Below are 7,333 nucleotides of genomic sequence, written 5' to 3' on the forward strand. Positions count from 1 at the left end.
CACAAGCATGTCAAGGAGAAATCAGTCTCTGACTGAACTTAAAAAAAAAAAAGTATGTATATTAAAGAAGCCTAACCAAGAACAAACCCTGGGACCCTGAAAAATCAATGTTTCTCCTGAAAGTCAGTAACAACCACCAGTGTGGTGTGGGCACACCTGAGGAGTTATAGGTGCCTCAGTCCAAATATCACATCCCAAATATTCTTCTCAAATGCTAGTACTCAGGACTAGCATTCAACAAGTTGCTGATCTTTGTGGACCCTGATTATTAGCACAGACAGCTGCTACAGCTGGATATCTGGCTGCTCTGTATCTACTACCAAATCCACAGCTACCCCCACAGCCTCAGAAGAGTTACATGTACTCAATGCTCCACTTGCAGGCAAGTTCCCTCACTGTTTTCTTGTTGGCAAGCCTGCTCTCAATCCATGGCCAAGTGCTTCTGTTCAAACCCATTGGATCTGTCCACTCCATCCCAGCAATATCCAGGCTAGATATAGAGTGTTGGAAGGAAGTGCTGGGCTACTGTAAAAAGGTCTCACTTTCTTATTCTTGTTCTTGGCCCTATTCTTCTTGATAAAGTTGGCCATTGGGTCCCCATGTCTTTCTCTTGGCATCTGATTCATATCTTCATCAATATAGCAGGCCAGAGGCTTTTTCATTTTCTCTACTGCATCCTCCACATTTTGTTGCTGTTGTTGACTATGGACAAGTCCTTTTCCCCAGTGGGTACACAGCTCATCTCTCTGAGTCCTTCTCTGCTTTTCTCCTTGGCTCTAAACTTTCCAGTTTCAAATTCCTTTTATGCCTGAATTTCTCAAATATGGTTTCAGCATATTGGAATTCAGCCTCAAATACCATGGCTTCTTGGTCCCGTTTCTTGAGTTCCTGCTGCTCTCACTGTATATCAGTTAACACGAACCCAGTTCTGGCCCCAGAATACATGTGTGCAGCCTTCTTTCCCAGGTGCTGTGAGTCCTTCAGGGTGGAGACAGATTGGAATCAGAAGATTTGGCCCTCTGTTTCCTCCTTAGTGGAGAGAGATCAGAGTCAAAGCTCTCGTGTGTAGGTCTGATACTTGGAGGTGACATATCTGAATCAAACCCTAGTGCCCTGAACTTTGTTTATTCCTTGGAGGAGAAAGTTCTGAGTCAGAGGCTTTCTGACTGTCACCTATGTAGGAAGAAAAGTAAAATGTTCAATTCCAATGATTTCTCAGTGAGGAGCTTGTACTAAGACATTTCCTACTGCTGTATGAAGAGGCTTTAGAATCATGCTGCTTATTTCCAAAATGGAATTTCACTTTTTTATGGAGGAGAGGGGTCATATCCATATTTGCTGCTGCAGGGGGAGGGATGAGGAGGTTCTGGCCCCTTCCAATGTGGATAAGTTTTATTAAAGGCACTTTCTGGGGCTTTACTGCTTTTGATTCTGGACAGTGAATGAGGAACATGATGAGGTCTCCTGAGATGCAATGTGTCCAAGGAATCAAGGGTCCTTCTAGGTTGAGATGTCAACGGAGCTGTTAATGGGCTTTTCTATGGGGGAAGATATATGAGGAACTGTGACTGGCCCTCCTAGAAGAGTTGGACCTGGGATGTCATGATGGATCCTCCTAGGCATAGGATCTGGGGTGTTGTGATAGGCTGCCCTCCTAGGAGAGATGAATTCAGAGTTGTGACAAAAAAGTCAGTGTGAAGGTAGATCCTTATTGCGGCCTCCCAGAAGCTTCCATTTGGTATTGGAGTGAAAGGTTTCCATCTGCTTTACCTCTTCCGCACATCCAAATTCAGCTACCACAGGCAAATCTCCATCTTTCTCTTCCTCCTTTTCCAGTTTAGTGGTGGAGACAGATGTCCAGCTCACATCCTCATTCACATCCTCATCCACATTCTCTTGCCACTTGATATCAGCACAGTAGCTCTTGATTGGATGGAAGGATTTGAGAAGAAAAGTTGTGGTTAAAGCAGTTTAGGGAAGTGAGCTGTCCACTGGGTTTTGGAATTTGGATAGAATTTACCTGGGCACAGGCCTGGTAGGAAGTGAGACTGTATATGGTGTGTAGGAATGAGGTTAATGTATGGGGAGCAATTCAACATCTTTCTTAAGGAAAGATTTGTATAGTCTGCACAACCAGAGTATTGGCATTCATATAAAAAGCTGTTTTTTTGCCTTCATGTAGTAAAATGCTTTCAGCTCTTTCTAGATAGAAGCTGGTGTCCATTTTATTTCCACTGCAGTTGGCTCCAGCCTAGGGGCTCGTTGTGTTGCCCTGAATATGCCATAAACTAAATCCTGTGTTCAGGTTAAGCTTCTATCTCTACTTGTAAAGCTCTTTTTGTCCCTTTTCCCTGGCATTCTCACATTTTGGCATCTATGTCCAATGTGGCTACTTTTTAGCCTTACTGTGGTCACTAAAGGCTAGGGCTATGATAAGGCTAGGTGTTTGAAGTTGGATTTCAGGCCACTCCAGTAAGTACCATGTGAGTCTGGTGGGTCAATCTCAAACTCAGTTTCATCTGTAAAATGAGGAAACCTCCACCTCACGGGGGGTGGTTTTGAATGTAGGTAGAGCAACTATCCGTGTCAGGTTTATAACATCTGACAGTATCTACTAAACAAGTTGAATTCTATGATAGAAAGGAACATCTTGCCTTCTTGCTACTTTCTATCAGACACTCAAAATGACTGTTTCTGTTCAATTTAGTGACTCTGAACTTCTAACACTAAAAAATGGATGTGGCAGAGAAAAATACCCAAATATTTATGGGCCATCCCTAGAGCTTGTATTGTAATGCTATTGCCTGAGGAGGGCATATGTGGCCCAAATGGGCAAAACATTTATGTGGTAGTGTGATAACCACTCATGTTACATCAGTGTGAATAAGGAGCCTACTAATGGTCTCAATAAAATAAGGCAAAGCATCTCCCTGCTCCAGAACCCACATGCACCTCTTTGGCCACCACTGCCCCTGCACACCTGTCAAGCTTCCCTACAGTGCCCAACTTGGGAAAGCAACTCAAGAAACCCTCACTACTATTTTCTTAGTAGTTGAGTGGCAGGTCCATTGAAATATGAGAACAAGATCTATTCTAGCTTTAGCTGTTTTCCCTACTTATCGCAATTGAAGATTATAATAGGATATACCCCCAACATTTCTTACATAGTTTGGGACCCCTTCATTTGAAATAGTCTAAAGAAAAAACATTTTTAACTCAATGCTTCACCTGACACCAAATATGGCAAGGACATTCCAATGTCTAAACTTGAACCCCAGGCCAAATAAGTGGCTGCTTTTTCCCCCTTTCTTCCTCCTAACATTGGACTAGCAGCTGTCTGGTCATGCTTCTATGCATCAGAGAATCTTGGGAGAACCATTTGTCTACAGATGATTAAATGCAATTTACCTGTGCTAAATAAAGGCTTCACCAATAGCCATGCATAGAGGAATGCATTTGGCAACTTAATTGTCAAATGCCATGTAATTGTTTTGATCCCCTTGAGAAGCAATGAATATGGCCAGTGTTATCGGACTGTAATTTTTTTGTTGTTGTTACAACTTAGTCTCTTGAGGTTGAAGGAAAACATTTTTCTAACAAAGAAAGAATATCCTATCCTGAGAAGGAAGAAGATGGCTGCCCAAAAGTAAGTCAGTGTTCAAGGTTCCCAGAAATTCATTGTTGAACTCCAAGTCCATCTGGTTTCAAGCATTAAAAGAAGCTATTCTTGCATTGGGGGGGGTTGTGGGAGAGGGGACTTTGTTTCATAACTGGTTGTTCAATGAAATGAGTTAAAAACAAAACCTACCCATAATAAATCCAGACTCTCATGGCTGAGCTGCATGTGCTCCTGAACAGAGAGATCTGTAAGTGTTTGGGTGGCGAGGACTCCTGATGTGGGCTGTCATGTCATGAGTGTAGAAGTGATCGCTCCCATGCACACAACTAGGAATAAAACTAATCCAGCAATAAGTCCAACTCTTCTTTAATTCACCAGAAATGTGAGGCCACAGGGCACATTGGTTGTTTTCCCATTTTCTCATTTTACTGGTTCTACAACTGAAGAGACAGACTGATCTGGAGAATAACAACTTTACTGGAGTAGAAACTCAGTGACAGAAACCTTCACAGGACCAGTATCTAAGTAGGAAAACTGAACTGATGGCTGCTGGAGACTTAGTGTAGACCAGTTGGAGGGTTTAAAAACTGCAGGGGGCCTGGTTTTGGGGAAGGTCCCATACTTGAGTTTTACCCCCCAGGACCTCCTACCAGGTTCTCCTAGTGAAGAGAGGAGAAAAATCCCTTCCTGCTCTCAACAGAAGAAAAGGAAAAATAACCATCTTGAAATATTCCAGAGCATTCTGTTCTTAACAAGGCTTGCCCTCCAAAGAAACTGTTCTTATCAGTTACCTAACCAACTAATAGGAAAGAAAATACCCAACTTCAACCCCCTTTAGCCTTTCATGTGGAAGGAAGGGAAATACCCAGCTCCAGTTCCCTCTTATTGTTTCTGTCTCACGTGAGGAAGAGAAGAAAAAAAAACAGAAGAACTTTTGAAGATTAGGGCCCAAGGGCACAGGCTCACTAACAGCCCAAGACCTCATCTCTGGACTATGGGACTATGGAAAGCATTTCTTTCCCTCACATCTCAGCACCACATCACTAGGTTTCCTGATGTAATAGCAGGGAAACACAAATGGGGGAAAAAACCTGTCTCAGGCCTTAAAGTTTCTAGGGGACCCCAAAGACAACAGGGGACACAAAAATCAAGGAAAGTATCAGAGGGAAGTTAAGCCTCTAAAACAGACCATTACAGTAAACAAAGTCTAAACCCTAGCCAAATAAGCATACAACCTCACACTAAAGGCCTGTTACCTCAGTTCCTTTGACCAGCTCACGATGTCCAGTTTCAACAAAAAAAAATTAAGGCATGCTAAAAAGTTTGAAGAGACAGAGAAAACATGAGAACTAGATTCAGATGTGACAAAGATTTTGGAATTAAGGCTGGTAACTTAAAAACAACTAATGGATAGGCTGAAGATTCTAAGAAGTACACACACACACACACACACACACAAGTGGGTATTGTGGGCAGAGATGGGAACATGAAGAATCAAAAGGAAATGCTAGAAATCAAACCAACAAAAACAAAGTGCCTTTGGGCTAATCAATGGACTGGAGATGACCAAGAATCAGTAAGTGTGAAATGTCAACAGGAACTTCTGAAGCTGAAATTTAAGAGAGAAATAGAAAAGGACAGAGTAGAATATCTAAACCTCAGGAAAGTTACAAATAGTGTAACATGTAATAGAAATATCAGAAGAATGAAATAAAAAGAAATATTTGAAACAACAATGACTGAGAATTAATGATAACAAAACATAAATCCAGGAAGCTTAGAACAAATACACAGACACACACAAACCCATCTACATATATAGTCAAACTGTATAAAATCTTGAACCAGAAAGGGGCCAGAAGGAAAAAAAATACATCTTAATAGTAGAGAAGCAAGAATAGAAATTACATTAGAATTTTTTCCAGAAACTATACTGACAAGAGTAGAGTGAAACACTTACAGAAGGGGGCAAGAGGAATAGACTAGAATTCTTCATCCAGTGAAAATTATCCTTCAAAAGTGGGAGAGACAAAGACTTTCTTAGACAAAACATTGTAGCCAATAGATCTGCCTTGCAAGGAATGTTAAAAGAAATTTTCAGAAAAAAGGGAAACTGATACAGGTCAGAAACCCAGATAAACCTTGGAAAAGAGCATGAGAGAAGGAATGAATTAAGGTAAAAGTCTATTAATTGATCTGATAGGTAACAGATTGTTCAAAAATGTATTTTGCAACTCTAGTTTATGAATAAATAGAATGAATGACAGAAATTATGAGAGAGATGAATTAGGAATGCACTATTACATGGTAATTGCACTACCCATGACGCAGTATGGTGTTCTTTAAAAGAATGGACTAGTTGTAAATGTATACTGCAATCTTAAGAGCAACCACTAAAACAAAAATTATTGTATACTAAAAAGGAAAAATGCAATAATAAAGAGTATTTAACTACAACCAGAGAAAGTAGAGTGGAATACAAAAATGAAACAAAGGCAGCTAATAGAAAACAGTAACAAATATTAATCCAACTATATCAATCACTTTGATGTCAAGGATCTAAATACAACAAATAAAAGACAGACTGTTGAACTGCATCAAAAACCAAGTCTCAACGATAACTATTCTATAAGAAACTCAACTTAAATAGACACAAGCTCAAAAAATAAAGGGATGGAGAAAGATAATACCATGCCAGCACTAATCAAAAGAGAACTAGAGTATCTGTATTCATTTAATACAAAGATGACTTTATAACAAGAAAAAAATATGAGGGGTCATTATACAATAAAGGGGTTAGTTTTCCAACAGGACATAATTCTCAATCTGGGTACACCTAACAAAAGCATCAACATACATGAAGCAAAAGCCAATACAACTGCAAGGAGAAATGGATAAATCCACTACCATGTTTGGACAGTTCAACATCCCTCTATAGGTAATTGACAGATTCAACAGGCAGAAAATTAGTATAACTGAACAGCAACATAAATCAACTGAATCTAAAACCTATGGAATAATCCAGCAACAGCAGAATACATTCTTCTCAAATCTCACACAGAACATTCATTAAGAGGATGTTATGCCTTATAAAACACACCTTATCAAAGTTGAAAGAATAGATACAAAGGTGTGCTTTTAAAGCACAATGGAACTCAAGTAGACATGAGTAACAAAGAATCCTAGGAAGATAGCTGAAAGACATTAAACTACGTGGATATTAAACAACACACTTTTAAATGGCACATGGATCAAGGAAATTCCAAGAGAATTTTTTTTTAAATTTGAACTAAATTAAAGCAAAAATATAACTTACCAAAACTTATGGGATGAAGGAAAAGGGGTGCTTAGAGGAAAATTTATCACACTGTATGCATATTACAAAAAGTCTAAAATCAATCTAGGCTCCCATTATACCTTTAAAGATAATTGGTTTTTGCCAGCAGTGCATATGAGATGCCTGTTAACTTCTATGACAATGAATTAAGTCATTTACCAATATTAGACTTAAATATTTTTAAATTTTTTAAAAGATTTTATTTATTTTTAGAGAGGGAAGGGAGGGAGAAAGAGAAAGAAAAAGAGAAACATCAATGTGCAGTTGCTGGGGGCTGTGGCCTGCAACCCAGGCATGTGCCCTGACTGGGAATCGAACCTGCGACACTTTGGTTCGAAGCCTGCGCTCAATCCACTGAGCTGCCACAGCCAGGGCTA

At 39.8% G+C, this 7,333-nt stretch overlaps 1 pseudogene; it reads right to left on the reverse strand.

The window, feature by feature from the left end:
• Positions 1–354: 354 nt before the first annotated feature.
• LOC123830560 lies at positions 355–3,844 on the reverse strand (annotated as a pseudogene).
• Positions 3,845–7,333: the final 3,489 nt, after the last annotated feature.

Source organism: Phyllostomus hastatus, unplaced genomic scaffold, assembly GCF_019186645.2.
Source record: "Phyllostomus hastatus isolate PE091 unplaced genomic scaffold, TTU_PhHast_1.1 phas_contig_147, whole genome shotgun sequence".
NCBI lineage: Eukaryota > Metazoa > Chordata > Mammalia > Chiroptera > Phyllostomidae > Phyllostomus > Phyllostomus hastatus.